Source organism: Neofelis nebulosa, chromosome 2 (assembly GCF_028018385.1).
Source record: "Neofelis nebulosa isolate mNeoNeb1 chromosome 2, mNeoNeb1.pri, whole genome shotgun sequence".
NCBI classification, from domain to species: domain Eukaryota; kingdom Metazoa; phylum Chordata; class Mammalia; order Carnivora; family Felidae; genus Neofelis; species Neofelis nebulosa.
In genome coordinates, this window is record NC_080783.1 from 88,681,376 (window position 1) to 88,706,505 (window position 25,130).

At 35.7% G+C, this 25,130-nt stretch overlaps 1 long non-coding RNA gene across 1 annotated transcript; it reads left to right on the forward strand.

Annotated features, from left to right (window-relative positions):
- Positions 1 to 10,878: 10,878 nt before the first annotated feature.
- LOC131493062 (uncharacterized) lies at positions 10,879 to 22,387 on the forward strand. The gene is made up of 3 exons (XR_009252440.1): positions 10,879 to 11,234; positions 13,629 to 13,826; positions 22,101 to 22,387. It is a non-coding gene; the product is annotated as an uncharacterized LOC131493062 (long non-coding RNA).
- The last annotated feature ends 2,743 nt before the right edge of the window (positions 22,388 to 25,130 follow it).

Here is a 25,130-nt window from a genome sequence, read left to right on the forward strand (position 1 = left end):
ATGGAAACACATTTATCATGGAAAAAGAGGAAAGATTAAAGCATTAAGCTCTAGTGGTACTTGGTGGGGGGAAGGCAGTCTTTGAAAAACCACTTTGAGGGTTTAGCAGAAAGGGAAAAGTAGGTAAATAGTTTCACCTTTCTTGTCAGTCCACAGGGTCAAAGGACCCTGTAACCAAAGGGTTAGTAGAGAGCCCTTGCCAGCTCATTTATATGACCGCTGTTATATACCCTAGTAAGAATAATTGAGAACATCCTACTTTAAAAAGTGTTAAAATAAGTATTATCTCAAAGCATCTGACTTTGAAACAAATAGTTTTCAATCAGTTGTTGAATTTAAGGATGTACTACAACCTTTCGAGAGTATAAAGATATGATTATGTCTTTCACAGAGCTCACAATTGATAGGTAACAGCAATATATGCCTGAGTAAGGAAGGTCAGAAAAGCCTGAGAAGTGTTATACAATCAAGATAAACAAAATCTTTATGGGAAAAAAAATAAGACAGAAGAAATACTTAATTCTTCACAGTGATGGAGGTAAACTTCAACTAAGGAAAAAAGAGATGTTTGTACCTGAATAATGTGAAGTAACTTTGGTGAGGTCTTTGATAAAGTTTTTTGTTTGTTTTTGTTTTTTAACTACACATGTTGTACTCAATGTAAAACAACCATGTGGAGAAGGTATATATGGCCCTTTTTAAGTTAAAGACAGGAAAGGTGTCTGCGTGGCTCAGTCAGTTAAGCGTCCAACTTTGGCTCAGGTCATGATCTCACTACTGGGGAGTTTGAACCCTGCATTGGGCTCTGTGATAAAAGCTCAGAGCCTGGAGCCTGCTTCAGATTCTGTTTCCTTCCCTCTATATGCCCTTTTCCAACTTGTGCTCTCCCTCTCCATCTCCCTCTCTCTCTCTCAAAAATAAACATTAAAATATTTTTTTAAAAAGTTAAAGAAAGGAAAATAGAACCCATGCCAAATTATCATCTCTTTTATAAGGACTAAATAAAGTCTGCTGTTAATGATTCTAACAAAGATATGGTTAAAAGCATAAACAGTGCATGGCTAAAGCATTCACCTATGCCCCACAGATGACCTCAACTTTTGTACATGCAAGTAGAAATTATCAACTCACATATATGAATCTATTCAAGAATGTAGGGGCTCCTGGGTGGCTCAGTCAGTTAAACACCAGACTTCGGCTCAGGTCATGAGTTCATGGTGGGTGAGTTCGAGCCCCGCATCAGGCTCTGTGCTGACAGCTCAGATCCTGGAGCCTGCTTCAGATTCTGTGTCTCCCTCTCTCTCTGCCCCTTCCCTGCTCATGCTCTGTCTCTCTCAAAAAAAATAAACATTAAAAAAAAAAAAAAAAAAGAATGTAATGACAAACTTAAAATCCACATTTAGTAATAGGACCCTTTTACATAAAACTTTAACCTTTCAAATATTACAAATGCATGCCATAATATATTTCTGATACACTTAAAATCTTAGTGGGCATCCAAGTCTTTTAATATTTATATTCTATATGATGAGCTCTTAAATATCAGTGACTCTTTTACATCTTTACAATGCCAAATATTACCTTAGGTAGTAGAGTTTAAAGATAATGCTTGATTCATGATGCTTTTAGTTCTAATTTTTAGTTTTTTTACTTATAGAAAATACATAGAATGACATGTATAAAGAGCTCTAATTTTAAGTGCTCAACCCAACAAGTTACCCAGTTGTATAACCACAAGTTACATTTGATTATATAATACTACCACTGCAGAAGGTTCTCTCATGCCCTTTGTCAATGTCTCTCCCAGAAGTAAGCATTATTTTGATTTCTATCATAATGCCTTTAAAAGTTTACTTCGAGGGGCGCCTGGGTGGCGCAGTCGGTTAAGCGTCCGACTTCAGCCAGGTCACGATCTCGCGGTCCGTGAGTTCGAGCCCCGCGTCAGGCTCTGGGCTGATGGCTCGGAGCCTGGAGCCTGTTTCCGATTCTGTGTCTCCCTCTCTCTCTGCCCCTCCCCCGTTCATGCTCTGTCTCTCTCTGTCCCAAAAATAAATAAAAAATGTTGAAAAAAAAAATTAAAAAAAAAAAAAGTTTACTTCGATAAAAAGTATTTTGTTTATAATTAATTTGGTGAAAACAAGTACTTATATTCTTAGATAACCAGTCACAAAGATAACCAGGGTTATTTCAATATAAATTTCCAAGCCTGACTTTCTACAATGACTAAGTTCACTAGATAATTACCATCAGCATCAAGCTCATTTTGTGCTGTGCTGTGTGGACCAGAAATAAAAAGTTCATTTAATGGCAACCCTTCAAAAGCATTACTCAAGAGTCATGATCATGTTCTAATTATTATGGAGTGTGTACTAAATATCAGAAAAAAAGAAGACTCTTTGAAGGCAAAGAAAGCCTACATTTCATGCCCCTAAGTTAATGAAGATAAAAATTCAAGGTTTGTACATTGATGGCAACTACAAAAGCTTTGTTAAGATAATAGCCTTACTCTTCTTCTCACATAACAGTGATGCTTCTGTTAAAGAACTTCACAGAAGTTTTGCAGATTGAACAAAATCGATGAATAATGGCTTTCAATCAGTGGTGCAAAATAGCAATGCCATTCACATCATTCTAGTGTAGCTTGTCATATTTTCCAGACTTTTATAAACCAGAAAACCAAGTCTTTGTGTGTACTGTGTGATAGAGTATTATATCCATCTAAAGTATGCCCATCCATGGTGCTCTGTACATAAGGATGCAGCTCCTGATATTCTTAATGGTAAATGGCAAATTTTCCATGGTATCTACTTCTAGATTAGGGAAGTTCAAAGAAAGAGAAGTAAAATGAATTTGGTTGGGTATTAGTGAATTAGACATAAATAGTGACCAAAGGTTAAGATGTTTAAGATGTCTGTACTGTTTGTACTGGTGGATTTGAATGGGAGATTACTTCATTCGGGAAACATTTGTACAAGTCCTATGAAGGACTGTGCTATACATATTCTCTAAAGGAAATAAAGAATATGAGAATTCCTTGCTCAATAATTACTCAGCAGAGCAGAGCAGTGAGGACAAATAACCATGAACCAAGAAGTTTTACCATACACAAAAGGACAGATGTTAAAATCACTGTGTATCAAAAACTTAAAAGTAGAAGACTGAAATAGCAAAGAATGTCCTGGTAGCACAGAAATAGCCTGATTTTAGAAATTTCATGAATTTTATTGTAAGCATCAGTACCATTCCCTCCATCATCCCTAATATCAAAATCCTGTCAATATATTTGTCATTACTATCCAACAAGACTCATCCTCTCTTTGAGTGTTCTGTATACTCCAGCTTTACCCAGAATGTTCTGTTCCTTGAAAAGCATTTGTTCTTCTTCTCTGTTCATTAATTCCTTGAAGATTTAGCTCTAAAGTTATCTTCTCCAATTTCCCTAATTATATGTACCACAGGTATTCTTCCACCATCAACATTTCCTCAATATTTAGGTATAAATCTCATATTACATCACTGTCATTGGTTTCAGATGGCTTTATACTACAAGAAAGTGCCACAAAAAGGACAATGTATGGGGTTTAGTATTCATTAGCATTTAATATGTAAGAAGCATTCAAAACGTTTGTTGGATCAGAAAACAGTTGAATGGAGGGATAACTATTGTTTCCGTGTAGAGGAAGCTTGGCATTGTGGGAGACTGGAATCAGAATCTGAACTTTTCAATGTGAACCTCAGATCTATCACTGAGAAACTATAATCCTGAGCAAACCATATCTGAAAGCACAATGACAAGAACTGATCATGAAGAGCAATCTGAGGGAAATGATGGAGTTTAATTTACTATCAAATGATTTGACCTAATAGATAAGTAATTTTAATATACTGCTCATTGCTGAATGAACAATGACAAGGCACAATGTTTCATATTACTGCAAAACAAAGGGAATGGCATCAAAAGAATGCTTTTGATGAGTTGTGTGAAGAGGTTTCAAGGTGGTCAGCAAGGCAAAGAAAGGTGAAAATTGTTGGATGTAGCTTTGAGAAGGATGTTGTAACTAGAATGAGTGATTTCCATGGATCAGATTATATAATATGTTGAAAGGTGATTGAAAGTTAAAGAAATAGAGACCCTGAATGTAGTTTATACTTTCAAGAAAGTTGCATCAATGAACACAGAAAAAGACTAAGAGTTTTAATGTGAAGGTTTATCTTTAACAAAGCAGGAAAGAATATCCAATGGAAATAAGACAGTATCTTCAACAAATGGTGCTGGGAAAATGGGCAGCTACAGGCAAAAGAATGAAACTGGACCACTTTCTTATACCATACACAAAAATAAATTCAAAATGGATTGAAGTCCTAAATGTGAGACAGGGAACCATTAAAATCCTAGAAGAGAACACAGGCACTAACCTCTTTCACATCAGTCGTAGCAACTTCTTATAAGATACGTGTATTGAGGCAAGGGAAACAAAAACAAAAATAAACTACTGGGATTTCATAAAAATTAAAACCTTCTGCACAGTAAAGGAAATAATCAAGAAAACTAAAAAGCAATCTATGGAATGGGAGAAGGTATTTGCAAATGACATATCTGATAAAGGATTAGTATCCAAAATATATAAGGAACTTATACAACATACCCCAAAAACAAATAATCCAATTAAAAAATGGGCAGAAGACATGAATAGACATTTTCCCAAAGAAGACATCCAGATGGCCAATAGACACATGAAAAGATGCTCAACATCACTCATCTCCATGAAAATACAAATCAAAACCACAATGAGATACCACCTCACATCTGTCAGAAAAGCTAAAATAAATAACACAGGAAGCAACAGATGTTGGTGAGGATGTGGAAACAGGGGAACCCTCTTGCACTGCTGGTAGAAATGCAAACTGGTACAGCCACTATGGAGAACAGTATGGAGGTTCCTCAAAAGATAAAAATAAATACCCTATGATCCAACAATTGAACTACTAGGTATTTACCCAAAGGATGCAAAAATACTGATTCGAAGGGATACATGCACCCTAATGTTTATAGCAGCATTATCAACAATAGTCAAATTATGGAAAGAGCCCAAATGTCCAATGACTGATGAAAGGATAAAGATGTGTGTGTGTGTGTGTGTATGTGTGTGTGTGTGTGTGTTGGAATATTACTCAGCCATAAAAAAGAATGAAATCTTACCATTTGCAATGACATAGTTGGAGCTAGAGAGTATTATACTAAGCAAAATAAGTCAGAGAAAGACAAAAACCATATGATTTCACTCATACGTGGGATTTAAGAAACAACAACAAAATAAATGTGGGAGGGAAAAGAGAGAGGAAAACCAAGAAACAGACTCTGAACTATAGAGAACAAACTGATGGTTACCAGTGGGGAGGTGGGCAGGATGATGTGTTTAATAGGGATGGGGATTAAGGAGAGCACTTGTGATGAGCACTAGGTGTATGGGAATGTTGAATCACTAAACTCTACACCTGAAACTAATCTAATATGACACTGTATGTTAACTAATTGGAATTTAAATAAAAACTTAGGGGTAAAAAGGACTTTCAATGTGAAAGTTTAAGGCATGGTTAGCCAAGGTTTTGCTTTGTTTTTTCTTGGGTTTTGGGTGGGGTTATTTTGGAGGGAACATATAATACAATCTCACAAAAAAAAAACTAAAATATTTTTAAAAGAGCCATGCTGACATCTTTATTTTGCTTGTCCTAAATTTCAAAAATAGCATAAATATGATTCTTCTCTGCAATGCTTATCATATGCAATCTTCTGTTCTGCCATACTCAAGAAATAAAAGCAATTTCCACTGACATTTTTAGTAAGTTGTTTATAAATAACTGCATTCTTTGAGTGACTTTGAACTTTGTTTAGGGAAAATTTTGTCACATAGTATGCTATAGCAATAGCTTGATTATGTCTGATTGCTTTTTCTTCCTATGCATATTAAAATGTGGCTTCCATGTCACTAGAAAGAAGTCAAAAACTTCAAGACTGTGCTTAGGACCATTCGAAGAAGTCCTTGATATTATACACATTTCTCCTCTTGGGGTCTAAAAGAAAAAAAAATGTTGACTGGCTTGCTGAGTGGTTACTGCAGGGCCAACAAACGATAAGCTGTAGGCCAAATAGGGTCTGCTGCTTCTTTTTACAAATAAAGTTTTACTAGAACACAGGCATAGGGATTTATGTATCTATCATTCATAGCTGCTGTTGCTCTATAACCAACAGTTGAATTGGTTGTGACAGACTATTTTTTTTTGAGACTGTATATCTTAAAAAATCTAAAATATTTATTATCCTTTACAAAAGAAGTTTGCCAGTCCCTATATTGGAAGTTTCATAAATCTATAGTAAATATAAGCCTTAATTTCTTTTTTTTAAATGTTTTATTTATTTTTGATACAGCATGAGTGGGGAGGGGCAGAGAGAGAGGGGGACAGAAGATCTGAAGCAGGCTCTGCACTGACAGCAGGGAGCCTGATATGTGTCTTGAACTCATGAACCACGAGATCATGACCTGAGCCAAAGTCAGAGGCTCAATCAACTGACTCACCCAGACACCCTTCTAAGTCTTAATTTCTAAAACAGATTTCAAATATGTGCTTTCCCAGATTATATTTATTTATACTAGGAATACTAACTTGACAAGTACAAATACTTGACAAATTCTATGAGGCAATCTCTTTATTAGGTGCTAGAAATACAACAATCAGCAAGACAAACAAAATTCCTGACCCCCGTAGAGCTTATGTTCTAGATGTAATCAACTAGAAAACAACCAACCAATAGTCAAAATCAACAAGTCAACCAAATGAATGGGAAAATTAATATTAAAATAGTGTGTTAAATGATCGTATGTGCTGCTAATAATAACAAGGAAAAGAGAATAGAAGGCATCAGGAATTGAGGAATAAATAAACTATTATTGACAACTGTATATCATTTATAGTGTCCTAAGATTGTCTTTAAACAAAACAAAGTTACATACCAGTACATCCTGTAAATTAACAATGCTCTAATTCAAATGCCTGTGTCTTAACTTTATTATACTCAGTCCAGACACTCATTAAAATACTCCACTGGTCTTTACCTTCAATTTGTACATGTTTCTGTGCCCACAAATCACAAAATGGAGCAAGACCAAAAAACAATCCTAATATACAGAGTCAATCCCTACAGAACTGTCCATCACATTGAACGAGTCCCTACTATTCAGTGATTAAATCCAATGATAATCCTTCCATAATACTGTGTGAACAGAGTAAATTTCATATAAAAGTGTTCATGCCAGTCTAGCAAATAATAATAGCTCAATGGTGGGGCGCCTGGGTGGCTGAGTCAGTTAAGCATTTGCCTTCAGCTCAGGTCATGATCTCACAGTGTGTGAGTTCAAGCTCCACGTCGGGCTCTGTGCTGACAGCTCAGAGCCTGGAGCCTGTTCGGATTCTGTGTCTCGATCTCTCTCTGCCCCTCCCTGCCTCACTCCTGTGCTCTCGTTCTCTCTCTCTCATTCTCTTTCAAAAATAACTATTAAAAAAAATTATAATATCTCAGTGGTACCTCAACACATTTCGAAGACAGGAGGAAGAAAAAAGTCTAATGATACTGCAAATTATTTTCCCAAAATATATGAAATGTAGTCATAATTTAATCATTAAATTAGCTTATGAAATAGTTATGAAACAATATGAAACATGAAATATGGAACAGCAAGCTATAAACCAACATAATCCAAAACAAGTTTTATTACATTGATAGAGCAAGGGGTAATTCACATTTTTTCTAGAACTTTTTAAATTGAACTACATAGATGATACGCAACTGAATTACTCTCCATTGTGTGTGCCCAACAATATAAAAATGAAATGAGATAGTGGTTTATACTGGGACACATTGGATTTTAAGGTTTTTTGTAGTCTGTCAGTACAACAACCTTGTTCTTTTTGGTTTTGATTAACTGTCTTATTCCTTGAATCAGATCTTAGTTTCTTGATGCTTCTATTTTAGGAGAAAATTACTAGTGAAATGTTAAGACAGCTTTAGAGTCAAATATTAGAATGCAAGAAAAAAATAATTTAAAAACTATCTTAATTTCTCTGAGATGTATTTTTTTTTGCAGTAATCTTTCATGGAAGGAAAAATTACTCTCATAAATTATTAATGGCAACCCTTGTTGAAATACCTAACAGTACAAACATTTTCTGAACTTATATTTTAGTAACCATTAAATAAGACCTGACCTAAAAGGGATTCTAAATTAAAGTGAAAAAAACAAATGTAAAGTCTTTTCTTTTTATGTTTATTTATTTTTGCGACAGAGAGTGAGCGTGAGTTGGGGGAGGGACAGAGAAAGGGAGACAGAGATCCAAAGTAGGCTCCATGCTGTCAGTGAAGAGCCTCAGGTGGGGCTTGAACTCATTAACCATGAGATCATAACCTGAGCCAAAGCCAGATGTTTAAACAACTGAGCCACCCAGGCACCCCTAAAATGAAATTTTAATTAAAATATAAAGTAAGAGATTTGGTATTATTTCAGTTTTTAGAATATACTTACCATTACTATAAGTCTCTTTCAATCTTATACAGATCCTCCTTGAATTATGAGTTGATAAGCCTAACATAAGTTGAAAATACTGTAACTGGAAAATACATGTAATATACCTAACATAGCCCACCTTAGATGTGTTCAGAACACTTACATTAGCCTATAGTTGGACAAAATCATTGAACACAAAGCGTATTTTATAATAAAATATTGAATATTGCATGTGATTTATTGACTACTGTACTAAAAGTGAAAGAGAATAGCTGTAGGGGTACAGACTGGTTGGTTGTAAGTGTATCAATTGTTTACCCTTATGACTGCATGGCTTGCAGAGAGCTGTGGCTCATGTTCTCTGCCCTGCATCACCAGAGAGTACTGTAACATACTGATAACCAAGAAAAGATCAAAATTCAAAATTTGAAATATGGTTTCTACTGAATGCATGTCACTTTTGCATCATCATAAAGTAGAAAAATTGTAAGTCAAACCATTGTAAGTCAGGGACCATCTGTGTATTATTTTCTCCAAAGGTGTTTCTGGAAGAATGGTTCTGCTAGGGGGAATTTTGTTGTTGTTGTTGTTAAACCACTATATTGTCATACACTTTCTCCAATTCTAACAAATGTAACTCTCAACCATTTGCTCATTATTTTCTGAGTTCTATACTAACATCTTTTTTTTTTTTTTATTAAAATTTTTTTTTTTCAACGTTTTTTATTTATTTTTGGGACAGAGAGAGAGACAGAGCATGAACGGGGGAGGGGCAGAGAGAGAGGGAGACACAGAATCGAAACAGGCTCCAGGCTCCGAGCCATCAGCCCAGAGCCTGACGCGGGGCTCGAACTCACGGACCGCGAGATCGTGACCTGGCTGAAGTCGGACGCTTAACCGACTGCGCCACCCAGGCGCCCCTATACTAACATCTTTTTAAAGATGTTAACTGTTTTGGGACCCTTGAGGGTACCATTCATTAGTAAGTGAAAAGGAAGTCAGCTATTTATAAAATATCAAAAATGAGAACCAGACTGCATGGTTAGTGTAATTTGCATTTCTTGGGTGAACAGTAATACTTGCCATGATTCAGCAATGTACCTGTGGAACTTTTTCCAAATATCAAAGTACTTTTTCTCTAGCTGAAACAATAAAAAAATAAGGAAGTTCCGAGACTTATAGACTTAATAGATGTAACAGTATATTATGAAAATATTCAGCAAAAAGAGAAATAAAATACTTCTTTAAGATGAATTACTGGAAATGTGCCAGAATTTCAAGGCTGCCATTGTCATTATCAGTGAGATATCTGTTTATAGTAACCCAAAAGCTATCTAACTAAATGCAAACACATAAACAGGAAGACAATACAAAAGAAAGTGCAGTACTAAATGCAAGAAGGCTTTATGTATTACCAAGAATAATCATATTTATTTCCCACATCATGACTCATATTTATAGATAACTTGTAAGATAATAAATTGTAAGGAAAAATAAGAAATATGTTTCTGATAATGCTGCCAATAGCCTTTTTGGGTGGAGCGTGGCATTTAAGCCTGAGACCCAAACATATTTATCACAAATTGTCATAAAATACACATGCTCAGGAACTAATGTTTTGAAGATCTCAATTTCTGAAATTACTATCAAATGCCATAACAGTCATAGTGCAGACTCAGAAACAGAATCATCTTTGTTATTCAAACATAATTCTTATGCCAAAGAGGCACACATTCAGGTGGCATATTCTGCTACCCTTCAGTAGCAATGAGAGTCCACTGGTGACTTCAACATACTAAAAGTCCAGAGTGTTTTTTTTTTTTTTTCCCTCAAAAGAGTGCTTAATAGACATATAACCTAAAATTGTTGTTAAAAATTCAACTTTATGAGCCATCTCCCATCTTAGGTAAGTCTAGATGTCTTAGTGGGAACCAGAAATCTGCATTTTTATCAAGCTTATGAGTGATACACACAACATAATTTAAGGGCTATTACGTTTAGCGCAACCACATAATTATAAAAATAAGGATGTATAGAAGAACACTGGCAGCCTCTTGTTTCCCCCACAGGTCTCTCTAGTGACTCGTCCAGACCCTGGGACCAGTCCAGAGACAGATGGGCTACCTCACGTGCACTTTGCTTCTCACCAGGCTTTTGCCCTCGAGTTCCCAGGACCTCTAGGTTTGTGTGAATATGGGCCACATCCAGCCCAGCAGCCCCTCTTCCTGTAGCTGGGAGTTCCCTGAACTATAGTAATGATGCCAAAGGTTTATGATGTAGAGGGTTTGAGTGAGACCCTTTGCGGCCCCGTGCCTGGGGACAGTAAAGGCACCTGTGGGAGTAAGGTGCCCCAGGTGTCTGTCATCAGGGAACTTCCTGCTGGACCCTGGATGGCAAGGCTACGAATGTCTCCTGAGACCTGGCTTCAGGGAACTGGCAACTAGAACAGGATGGACCTTGGCATCCCTGCGAATCTCTGAGAAATCCCCGCTGGGGCTCTGTCCAATCCCACAATTCCCAAACTCTGGTAATGAGTCACAGCAGCTGTTGCCTGCGCGGTTCACTCCTGCACACCTGCCCACAAGCATCCAAGCCCATACCCACTGTTGGCTTGAGGCCTGACTGTGCTTACCATGCCATCTTCCTGGGGCAGCTTTTCTGTGCACGGATCCGTCGGTAAGGAGATATCGCGAATAGTTCACTTCAGACCCTCCATGAACCTATTTTCTTTATTTGACTAGGAGCCTGCCTGATAACCATCATGCCCTTTGCCTCCTATTCCACTTAACCCTACTCAGACCCAGAACGACTTCCCAGAGCCCGCGAGATCTGGCTCTGTAATCCCGTGAGATCTGGCTCCGTGATCCCGCGAGATCTGGTGTCAAATATATTAGGCTGTTTCAGAAGCGAGCGGTACTTATTAACTTCGTGTGTTCCTCACGATATTCGCCTGTGGTCAAAAGTATGGGTTGGACTCCCACCCACTCCCAAATCCGGGAAGCTCAGGGAGCCTGGCTTCCCCTGCACAGCACTTAAGCCTGCCAACTTTCCTCTTTGCGTACCTCCTGCCCTCAGGCTTGCCAGACTTCAGAGCCTGTGTGTACAGAGGTGCCTCAGCCCCTCAGGACATCTTCCTGGAGCCAGGAGATCTTTGTATTGCAGTCAGGATGCTGTGAGGGAAAGTTTGTTTGAGTTAGACCGCTGAGAAGAGACTCAGAGCCTCTGTGAGAGTCAGGTCTCCCAGGTGCTTCTCTTCCAGAGACTCTTATTCGGCCGATCCCGAGAAGAATGGTAAGGCTCCGGAATTCTGTTTCGCGGTGGTGGAGCCCAATGGTCAGAAAGAATTCTTGAGACATTGTATGATACAGCTAAGTAAGTTTATTTAAGTAGCTAGGGGCAGGACCCATGGGCAAAAAAAGCTGCACCTTTGTTCTATGAAGCTGGTGGTTATATGCTTATTGCCCAAGAGAGGGAATGTGCAGAGAATATTAGATCAACAATGTCTTCTTTGAATTTCTATTAAAACTACTTTCATAAGATTTCTCTGGTGTTTATCATTCAGTACAATATTAACTAATGGTGAAATTTACATGCAGTCATGAGACCCTTTAAGAATGTAGCAAACAGTACATATTTGATCCTTACCTGAACTATGCAGGCGATAGGTCAGCCTTCTGGGCAAAAGAATATTTTTCTTTTATTCCTCATCAGTTCCTTGAGATCTGGCTGTGAGTCCCCCAAATGTCCTCACTGGGGGCCCTGTCCATCCCCATAAGTCCCAGACACTGGGGACCCATCCTAGGCTACCTGACATCTGAGCCAGGGTGGCTTGCAGTGCAGGCACACAAGGCTCCAGCAGTCTTCCCCCAGACATCAAGCCCTTGTTGGATAAAGTCTGCCCATAACCACCAGAACATCTTGGGGAAGCCTGTGCCTGCACTGTGCCCTTGACGCGGAAGTTTGAATGGTGGTTACCATCGGACCTCATAGGGCCCTGTTGTCTTTATGGGGACTAGGGGCCAGTCTGGCCATTAAAAAAAAGAGAGAGATGTACAAATATGCCAAAATAGTAATTATATTTGTTTTAAATTAGAATTATAGTAATTTTGTGTATGAACTTCAGTTCATTTTTAGCTTGCATCTTATTGAGCACATATATGGCCAGATTTTCTAGATCCTAAGGATGTAGAGATAGTAAAACACAACTCCTTTGACCAAATAGCTTATACAGTCGTATGGATAAACAGACAAGTAAACCAACAATTAAAACAGTATATTTAGTACCTTAGCAGATGTATGCTCCAGGTGGTATAGGAGTACAAACTTTTTCATAACTAGCTTTGTTTAGCATTTTAACATGCCTTTGAGTAATAATATAAAAGTAAGAAAATAAATTTTAAAATTATAACATTTTTAGTAAACCAATCTTTCACCAGCAAGAACTTTTAAGTAAAAGCAAAAATAATTTGTAGTGTTAAAACATTTTTTGATATTCAACTGACTATATGATGATTACCAAGATCTAGTAGTCAATAATTTTATGATTTTACATTATTTTAGAAGCACATAATCATTTTCTTCTACAGGTAATTTATTTGGTTTTGGTAAATTGTCTAGTTGGTTGTTTAGTTTATGTTTGAGTAATGCTGGGATGGGTCACTCAACTAATTCTACCTTATTAAAACACATAGAGAGATACTTGCCATAGGAACAAATGCAGGGATCTTTAACATTACCAGTTTGGGAGGATAGGAGAGCCATATTTCTTTCCACTGCCCCTCTTGGGATATTCTACTTTTAGGTCTGGAATGTGGAGTGGTTGTCTGGTCTGATCTGACTCCTTTACAGTCTAAGTGCAACCGGGCTGAGCAATTTTAGCATCATAAACAAAGGAAATGACTAATCATTTACTGTTACTTCTAACTGCTGGGAGCCCCTGCTGGTCTCAGGCATTCCTGCTACTTTGAAAATGACAATACTAGGGTAATCTCCTGACAGATTCCTGAAAGTCTATAATTTTGGAACTAGAAAGGGCATTAAAGATCATTAACCACTCCCCCCTCATTTCAGATGAGGAAACTGAGATGCTTAAAGGCTAAGTGACCTTGCATGAACTCCAAGGATTGGTTAGTTGCAGCACCTGACACAACACTTGAAGTACCCAGAGTCCTTGACCAGACCTTCCCTTCAGCCAGGAGGCTTCAGCCTAAAGAACAGCATTCTCCACCTCTTGCGGGGACAGTCCAGATTGGAGAGACCAGCTTCCAGGTGATGATCTCTTCTCTAGCCCTACCTAGAACACTCAGTCTGATCAAATCAAGCTTTGTGTTTAGATCTTAGAGCAGCTAAAGGAAAAGGAAAACAAAAACAAAAACAAGCCTCTAGTACATGGGGCACCAGGGTGGCTCAGTGGGTTCAGCATCTGACCTTTGGTTTCGGCTCAGGTCAGGATCTCACAGTTTCATGACTGAGCCCCAAGTCAGGCTCTGCTCTGTCAGCATGGAGTCTGTTTGGGATTCTCTCTCTCTCTCCTTCGCTCACTGCCCCTACCACCCTCATACTGTTTGTCTCTTTCTCTCTCAAAATAAATAAACTTAAAAAAAATTTTTTTTAAATACTCTAGTAATTTAAAAGATATCCAGAGGCCTGAGATACCTCTTCCTCCTCCAATACCTGCAGCACTTACCTCAGAGATAGCTGAGGTTCTGTATACACAACCAAAAAGTTGTTCATACAATAACTATAGTTCTAGTCTTTCACAGTGAAAACTCATCTGGTTTGTACACATCTCTTTATTAGGGAGCTGGATGTTCAACTGGATGAAAACAAGGCGTTTATATTCTCTGATCTAAAACACAAACATATGTGTATATATATATATATATATACATATATTTACAGTTCTGAGATACACAGAATTTTTTTTTTAGAAATAGAATTATGATGCTGTCAAGGGAAGATACTTGTTTTGTTCAGAAGTTGTTTTAAGTGTTTATTGTCATTTTAAAAAACTTGCTGGGGCGCCTGGGTATCTCGGTTAAGCGTCTGACTTTGGCTCAGGTCATGATCTTGTGGTTCATGAGTTCAAGCCCCGCATAGAGCTCTGTGCTGACAACTCAGATTCTGTGTCTCCCTCTCTCTCTGCCCCTCCCCCCACCCCCCCCAAATAAATAAACATTAAAAAAATTAAAAAAAAAAAACAAAACTTTGGTTGTTATAGCAAAGCTACTTATGTGAGTAGTCCGTAAAGAATACTTTTATTAGTTGGCGGTTATAGCCATTATATTCATCATAATTTTATGTAGCTTTATCAGCACATAATTACTTCTCCTCCTATACAAGTATACCTAAAGATTTAAATGTTAAAATGTGTATTGTTTTATTATAAATTACTTTGTTATAGGTGAAACATACTGATTTTTTAAATTATGTGTCTAAGTATATGATATTAGCCATGAATTTCATTTCTGCTTGATAAAAGGAGCAAAACAAAATATTCATCGTAAGAAAGAAACATGGAATCAGTTGATGATGAGAATGATTGTTTTAAAATTTTTTTTTTCAACGTTTTTTTATTTATTTTTGGGACAGAGAGAGACAGAGCATGAACGGGGGAGGGGCAGAGAGAGAGGGAGACACAGAATCGGAAACAGGCTCCAGGCTCCGAGCCATCAGCCCAGAGCCTGACGCGGGGCTCTAACTCACGGACCGTGAGATCGTGACCTGGCTGAAGTCGGATGCTCAACCGACTGCGCCACCCAGGCGCCCCTAGAATGATTGTTTATGAGTCAATCACTCACTGGAATGAGCCAAAGTTTTCTACCCGAGTATTTGAGTAAAGTGTAATTTGTGTACCTATTTTAGCGGACGCTGAAATTTTATTTTGACCAGGTTTTTCCACACATAATAAAATAACTTTAGCTGTGAAAGTACTAAGTTTTCTTCTCTAAACTGAAGATTTTGATAAAATTTCATGGGTAAGTATATCAGACCTGCTCAGTCTCAGTACCCTGATATGGCCCCCATGGCCTGGACTATTACTTTCAATTGCTTAAAAGGTAAATAATTTACATTTCCGGGTGCCAGGGTCACTGCAGAATTTCAATCCAGACCAAGTCCATTTCAGACCACATATAGATTAATACTTTCTTTATCAGAGATTCTCAGAAACCAAAGAGGACTTATTGAATTACTGGAACTCCTACAGGGAGCGTATTAGTATCTCACCTATTTATAAATAGTTAAATGGCAAGGTTGGGATGTTATATCATTACATGGAATTACTCTATTAATATACACAGCTACTTATATATTTTACTTATATATATATATATATATATATATAAGCATATATATGTAAGTATATATAAGTATATATAAGCATATATAAGCATATATATGTAAATATATATAAGTATATATATAAGCATATACTTATATACTTATACTAATACTATATATATAGTATATACTATGTGTAAGTATATACTTATATATACTTATATATATATAAGTATATACTTATATACTTATACTATACTTACACTATATATAAGTATATATATATATTTTTTAATCTAAAGTCCTTCCTCCCAGGACATCATTTTTTTTCCTTAAGTCATGCCCACATTTTACTAACATAGATTTTCATAATGTGGGGTAAATTATTTCTTTTACCAGTTGTCATTGTCACTTTACTGAACAGGATTATTATAAGTGTGTGGGAAGGTAACTAAAATATCTTTTTTTTTAATTTTTTAATGTTTATTTATTTTTTTGAGAGAGAGACAGAGTGTGAGCAGGGGAGGGGAAGAGAGAGAGGGAGACACAGAATCAGAAAGGAGGCTCTAGGCTCTGAGCTGTCAGCACAGAGCCTGATGTGGGGCTCAAACTCACAAACTGTGAGATCATGACCTAAGCTGAAGTCAGACACTTAACTGACTGAGCCACCCAGGCGCCTCTGAAATATCTTTAATAAAAATCTTATACGCTAGTATTTTCATATGGGCTTAACTCATATATTCAAGGTAAATATTAGGATTACCAACTGTACAGGTTATTTGTCACCACTGCTCATGTGAATTAAAAGTATTTGATGAAATCATATAGGTATCTTTTTTCTGTTTTATCTTCAAGAAAAATCCTAAATAGACTCAGTAGTAAAATATTTGGAATACTTGCATCTGCTCCTATATTTACTTACGCTAGCGAAATATAAATGTGGGTATTCCTTACAATTAGATATATAGAGATTAATGATTTAACTTGCCTCCTTATTCCCCTTCACGTCCCATCACCCAAAAGAAACTTTCCCAAAAGAAAACTAATTTTAACCAAAAATATATAATGTCTAGAGTAGTAAAGGTAGATGGTAATATCAAGTTTCAAGCTGATAAGAATTTTATTTCCAGAAAATAGAAATGACACATGATAAGAAAGGTATGGTATCATACTTATCCTAGATTAATTACCAAAAAAAAATGCTTTAATATCCCCTTGATTTTCAAAAATAAAAGTGATTTAACAGTAAAGAAAACAGTCTCTTATCCTCAATGGTTATTCTTTCTGTCTTCAAAGTATTGCATGTCCAGTATTTAATCCATAATGTCAGCCTAATAATTTTAACTGGTTACTGTGATGATAGGAAATGTTTTCATTTCTCAGAAATGCCATTTGTATTTTTGTTTCTGATTTTGTGGAGTAAGGGGGGACATTTTCATTCACATAATTTTTCTGTCCAATAGACGCTAATCCTTGATAACTTTTACAGAAATAAAATTTTATGGACAATCATTATCAGTCTATTAAATCACGTAGAGGTGGACTCAGCTGAAATTTTTTTTTGTCTAATATTTCAAGATAGTGGGAGTAAATATAACAATTATATTAATAATTACCACCCTGGAAATTTTTTTAAAAGTATGATATGAAAAATAGTGCCAAATTTTGGCTAATTTGGCTAGTTCTAGTTTCACTTATAGTAACACTTATGACACTTGAAAATTTAGTTAATTCTTTGTCATTGATTTCCCCCCATGTATTTTTTTTCCAACTATGATATTGATAATTATATATAGATTGTTCCTTCTTAACAGTTTGTTGGCAAAAATAGCTGTCTAGGAAAATGTCAATCGTAAAAGTCTAAAGTTTTCCCTGAAACAATTTTTCTTTCTGATGCGGTTCTCCTTTTGTAAATTTGCCTAAACTTTTGTATTATAACCTGTACAGATTTTTTCTTAGGAAAGAAACAGATACTACTTTAGTAGGGATGTTTTCCTCTGGTTATCACTTGAGTGATCAAGCATCACCTCATTAGTATTAAGCACTTTTCTTTGTGTCTGTAATTCATAGTGATAACAAGCCATTCTATGATGAACACAACCTAGCTTTCCCTAACACATTATTGTTTTCTTTGCCCTGGCCTACCATGTTAACTGGAGGTCATTATTTCGATCACCTTTGTCAATTAGGGCTTAATCATAGAACGTTCTGATCCTGTTCTCCATATGACCCAGGAGGACATCATCTCAGCCATCTTTTTCTGGATTACAAACTGCATACTTTATGTTAATGTCCTTTCATACAATTTGGATAATACATTATGCCAATTACAGCTACAGAAGGTTAACCTGACAATTTAGTCATGTTATAGTTGGCCTTACGTGTAATATGATTGATTGAATGCTTGAGTTGATTCAATCAGACATTGAAATTGTGAAAAGGATAAGACCATTCACTTTGCATAAAATTGCACTGTTTTTAAGCCTTTAAAATTGACACACCTTGAAAAGTGCCCTGCATTATAGATTTTCTTTTGTATAGGTGCCAGTGGTAAAGTTGTACACTTAATTCTGAGGGAGAAAAGGATAGCATGCATTTGGCAATCATGTTGAGTGATTTTTCAGTTCATTAAGCCTCAGGATTTAAGCTGTTCTAAATAAGACAAATGTGTTCACTTTCTTCCAATATATAAAGCATAATTATTTAAAATTACTTTTTTGGCTATTTCATATATATTTTAATATTATGAAAGGTGAAATGAGTTAACATTTTTGAATTTCAATTGTTAACTGTAATGTTCCATCACTTTTGTGGTATAGCAATATGTGTGTTGAATGTGTGTGTGTGTGTGTGTGTGTGTGTGAACTTACATATAGGGAAAATCTTTCCTGCCAATACCTCTCAAAATATAACTAATAAAATGAGGAAATACTGTTCATGGAGTTGCTTTTCTAATGTATTAATTCTATGAATTTTTAAAAAATAATATTCCTTCAGTAAAATAGTTTTTATTTATAAAGCATTGTCCTTGTATATATACATTCACTGCAGGGACATTTTTAATGCAGATACTTGTGATCAGGTAATCAAAAACAATATTTTCAATTTAAAATTAGCTGATATGTATTTATATATACAGTAACTTTGTCCTTCCTCCTCATTAGCTCCCACAATTGAGGCCACAATGGCCAGGTCACTTTAATTTAGTTTTACAAAAATCTTAATCTACTCCTTATTCTTCTACCTGAACATTCTCTTCCTTAGATAACTACATGCCCTGCTTCCTCATCTCTTAGATTTTTGTTCAGTGAAGTCCTTTCCATAAGCCCTAGTTAAATGGCAACGTTTTACTCCTGAACTCTTCCTTGCTTCATTTTTCTCCACATCAGTTACCAATGCCTACGTACTATATTAATTTTCTAATTTATGTGTTTATGGTCTATTCCCATTACAATGTAGACTACAGGAAATCAGAAAATATTATCTTACTTGTTTCCCCCTGTATCTTCAGGGCCTTGATCAGTGGCTGGCACATGATAGGTGCTCAATAGATCTTTACAGAAAGAATAGGAGAAAGAAGTGTATCTTATTTTTTATGTCTCATAAATAACTTGATATTTACTGATTATTTTCCTTGAGTCCTTGTCACAATTTTTTCTTTTATTTACTTGAATAGTGTTTAAGAGAAAATGTTATTTCTATAATTTGGTGCAACTCGTGTGTGCATATGTATATTTTTGCAAACTGAAAGATTAAGGATTCTACAAAATATAATTGGATAACTTGTTGTATAACTTCCAGTACTAAGTGTTTTTCAGAGTGCTGTATGTTTTTGGTGTAATCATCCTGACAGGATTTTTAAAAAAATAATATAAAACACAGAGCAGCATTTTTTTCAAGTCTAATCAGAAAGAGTTACTGCAATTAACTGATTGTAAGTTTGTACTTCTTATTCCTTTGGTGTATTTTAAAATCATATCCTTGGTCTTCCCTAAGAAAGTTTTCAGAGTTTTTGACCAATTTTCAGATTTGGGGAAATATCTTATGCCTCTGTACACATCTGTGTAAGATGCGTGAGGGAAATAAAATTGCATATAAATGAACACTGAAGCTTATTCATATCTGTAGTGTGAAAAGTCACGGAAAATGATGAACAAATGTATTTCTGTACGTTGATCTTGGCACCTAAAATAAAAGTTACAATGCATTTAATTCTTCTGGTTGCTAAGGGACATCTGTATCCAGAGTGCAAAATTTTGAAGCACAAAGCCTGCTGTGTGTTCTTTTTATTGACCAATTTTCAATTTGCAAACATATTATATAAGCTTGGCGGGGGCTCAGGGGGATTTTTAAAAAATGTATCTGTATGAGGAACAAATCAGATCAGACTAATCTAATTCCCTCTGTGACAGAGTAACAGACCCTGTGGCTTAGAGGAAAGCAATAGATGTAAGATCTTTATTTCAGTCAGGCTTTTAATTCAATCTTACAGGACATTAATTGGGGAGCAGCATTACAGGGTTGAGATCCTGCTATTAGAGCATGGGTGTGCAACTGCTTGGAAGGTCACATTCAAATAGTAGGTATTAATCGGTCTTCCCTCCCCTAAGGGATGGGAGTGGATACTAAGTCATACTTCAGAATCTGTCTGAGCCCATTATTAGATTTTTATCAATGACTGGGATGATCAAGTGGAACTTTTCTTAAATGCATGAATAACATCAAATTGGGAGGGATAACTGGCCTTTAAATAGAAAATTTTAATGACCTTCTTAAGATGAGGAAATGAAAACACAAGAAAGGAAAAAAAAATGTCTTAGGAACAAATAGAAAACGGGCAGTTAAACAAAAAATTCTCTACAAACTGAAAATGGTAAGTTGTAGGACAATTTTTAGGTAGTCCACAATGGGAGAGAGCGATAAAATTAGCCCATGAATAGGGTAATTTAAAAATATTTACAGTCTTCCCAAATTACTGTACTGCACATAAGAATATGAAGATCCTGCTTTTGAGTAGAATTTGAGTCTCTATTCCAGTCAGTTTAATTACTAATCACTAACCCAATTTTACACACCCATTTTTATTTGCTATTCTGTGCTAGCCTCACCCTTGAATTCATTTCTGCTTCACTAGAAACATAGAAAACACCTCATTGAAGATGAAGTCTCCACCCCTTATTGATATCACTGGTCTACTTGTTTGCTAAATAGAATGCATATTTGTTTCTCTGACCCTATTTTGCCCAAACTTCTTAACTTGGTTTCTATTATCATGCCTTCCTAATTTTTTGCCTGAATATTATAATCATTTATTTGTCATTCTGGGTCCCATGGTACATAATCTATAGGTGAGTTGCCTTACCTTGATTTATGGGTGTATGAGTGCTCTGGCTACTTACCAAATGTGACCATGATATGGCACTGGCATTTAAGAACACTGTTCTTCCAGACTCCTGGATGTCTGTATGTTTTGACTTCTAACCTTGTCTCAGACAATGACTTGTCAGTTTTGACTGTTTGCCAAGACTTGACCCAGCACCTAACCTTGATTTGTGGTGTTTATTTGTTCTCTATCACCAAATTGATCACCTGGCTACAGATCTCTGACATTCCATGGGCCACCATTTTGGCCTATATTCATAGGAACAGTCTCTAACCCCATAACTTCCCACTATGGGAATATTTGAAATGGTATTTATTGGGGTTACTTTATTTTATTTTTATTTGAAAAGTATTGCAAAACAAAAGCATGGTAAAATTGAAACTGTACAAAAACCATTTCAGATGCAGTGAAAATCCCTTACATTTCTTCTTGTCCATCCTGTTGCACTAAGTTATTTTTTAAAGATATTTTCTGATAAAAGTTTTGTATATAATCTTCCAGGTATATATAGCTATAAATTTTTATATATAATATTTTTAATCAAAATTATATCATAATGTTCTACAGCTTGCTTTTTCATCTTATGTTAGCCAGTTCCTTTTTGATGAGTAATAGAATATTTCTAATGTTCTCCTATTATAAAAAATTATATACTGTATCCATATCTACATAAATTTGTCTCAGGCAGTTCGGTATTTATTTTTAGAATAAATTTCTTAAAATGTAATTGATTTGAATTGAAATAAACCATAATATCTTGATTAGACAGTAGTTTGATTGCATTGTCTGTCCTAAAATACTGAAACTTTAGGTTAATAGCTATCATATAAAACATGAACCATTCAAGTTTTCAACTTTTTTAAATAATTTTTTTACAGATATCCTAACAGTCAGAAGTGGATTGAAAAGAAACAATCATAGGAAAAGGAACAAAGAAAGCATTAAAAATTATAACATTCAACTTTATAGAACTCTGCATGTTTGTGAAGGTGTACATGAACATTGTTCTTCATTATTCTTCAATGACATGGCAAGATAGAACTTCAGAACAAATCATATTGTATAGACAGGGCAGTATAGGGAACAAATACAGGGCTTTCTCTGAATACCAGTGAGTTAGTAGGTGAACAGATACGAAACAAGAACACTTAGAACAAGAACACACTTAAAACGGTAGTGGGTCAATTTTTTATGTCCTGCTGGATTTTGAATCTGTATTATTTAATTTGAAAAACTTTTTGTGGGTGCAAATTAGGCCCTATGTTCTAGTTAGAGCCTATGATACCTATTTTAGTTAATGTGTTAACACTCCACAATGCATCCAAGAAACAGACAAATGTCACCAGAAAGAAATCTTCTATGTAGAATTAATAGTATATAAAAAACCTGGTAAATGTTTTTAAGGTGGAAGTTACAATAGTCCTGTGGTTAAAGAAGGTAAGTTTCATTAAAAAAACTATCTGAGGTCAATGGATTCAAGAGTCTTTGCCTCTAGGAAGATATTCTTTGTTCTCTCCAAATACCCCTGTTAGCAGTCCTTTTCTTTCCGAACCCCTAGTGTGTTTTATAAATCAATATTTCTGGATACATGTAACATTTCATTTCCCCTGTTTCTTACATATCTGCCTCCTTGCATCCAGAGGAAGCATCAGATCATATTTGACTATCTGTGGTACACTTTAGAGTACCCAACATCTTGTAAGCAATAAATACTGTTGATTACTTACTAGATCTTAAAAATCCTTGGGGCGCCTGGGTGGCTCAGTAGGTTAAGCATCCGACTTCGGCTCAGGTCATGATCTCGCGGTCCGTGAGTTCGAGCCCCGCGTCAGGCTCTGTGCTGACAGCTCAGAGCCTGGAGCCTGTTTCAGATTCTGTGTCTCCCTCTCTCTCTGGCCCTACTCCGTTCATGTTCTGTCTCTCTCTGTCTCAAAAATAAATTTAAAAAAACGTTAAAAAAAATTTAAAAAAAATCCTCTGAATTAATTCAGATGTACCTGGCATTATAATTATTTTGATTAAATCATATATATAAAGCAATAATGGAGTGCTTTTAGAATATGTGGGAGAATATTAGGTGTCATACAAAGCAAATAAAACTGCTTTTAATTTTTTCCAGTCATTTGTATTTTGAATCATAAGATTCACAATGCAAACATATATAAACACGTTTTATATATATATATATATATATATATATATATATATATATATATATATATATATATATAATGTGTTAATATGCTTATTACATGTTTATATATACATATGTGTCTATCTAAAGCATTAAAATATGGATATAAAATGCAGAAACTTAAATAACAAACTATGCAAAGTTTGGCCCATGGACCGGCTGCCAATTTTCAAACTCTTAGTTACTGGTCTGAAATGAAATAAAGTAATTGAGCCAAAAAGTAAATCAGATATAGAACAAAACACAATATTTAGTCAAGCTGACTTTTTTAAATAGCAAGACATTCTTGATGAAGAAGGCAGTGACTTGATTTACATGCTGGCACAAGCTCCTGATTTTGTGGTGGACCAGAATTTCAAGTAGCAATGAAATATAAAATTAATGCATTTAACCTGCATGCCAAAGTATCCATGCTGTATCTGTGAAATGTTTTTTTTTAAACATACCATAATAATGTTGACTGTGCAGCTAATTACAAGAAAAGATGATTCACTGCATTTGTAATACCTCATTAGCGCACATACCATGAGCAACTACCCGAACTTGGTGATAATATACAAATACTAACATAATTATTGTATGATCAATAGAAAATGGGTAAAAAAAATCCCATAATTGGGTTATGTCAGTGTCCATAAACATGACAATGCATTCAGACTATTAATAATCGGACAAATGTGAATAAAAATATGATGAATGCTGTTTCTTACCTATTGAATTTCCCCGAAATTTAAATATTGGAAATTATCAAATGCTAGCAAGGGTATAGAGCACCAGGAACACTCATCCATAGCCAGTGTCTGAGAGGGTAAATAATGCACAACACATAGCTTCTAGTTGTCATCCTTCAAGACTACTCATTCCCATCATGATCTGTGTTAGCCTCCTTTGAATTTCTTTAGTGTCTATAATATTTGATTAAATATTTATTATTGTCTAATTAGTGCTCACTCCCTCTGAACCATGCTATAGTTGACCTTGTACTATTGTCATAATTTCATTCTGTGCTTAATCTCCCTCATTTTCTCAAATAGATTGTAAAAAAATTTTTTTTTGAGTTTCTGAAGTACATTTTATTTATTTTAATTTTATTTTTTATTTTTTAAAATTTACAACCAAATTAGATTAGCACATAGTGCAACAATGATTTCAGTAGATTCCTTAGTGCCCCTTCCTATTTAGCCCATCCCCCATCCCACAACCTCTCTGGTAACCCTCAGTTCTCCATATTTATGAGTCTCTTCTATTTTGTCCTCCTCCCTGTTTTTATATTATTTTTGTTTCCCTTCTTTTATGTTCATATATTTTCTCTCTTAAAGTCTTCATATGAGTGAAGTCATATGATTTTTGTCTTTTTCTGACTAATTTCACTTAGCATAATATCCTCTAGTTCCATCCACGTAGTTGCAAATGGCAAGATTTAATTATTTTTGATTGCTGAGTAATACTCCGTTGTATATATATACCACATCTTCTTTACCCATTCATCCATCGATGGACATTTGGGCTCTTTCCATACTTTGGCTCTTGTTGATAGTGCTGCTATAAACATGGGGGTTCATGTGTCCCTTCGAAACAGCACACCTGCATCCCTTGGATAAATACCTAGTAGTGCATTTGCTGGCTTGTAGGGTAGTTCTATTTTTAGTTTTTTGAGGAACCTCCATAATGTTTTCCAGAGTTGCTGCACCAGTCTGCGTTCCCATAGGTTGTA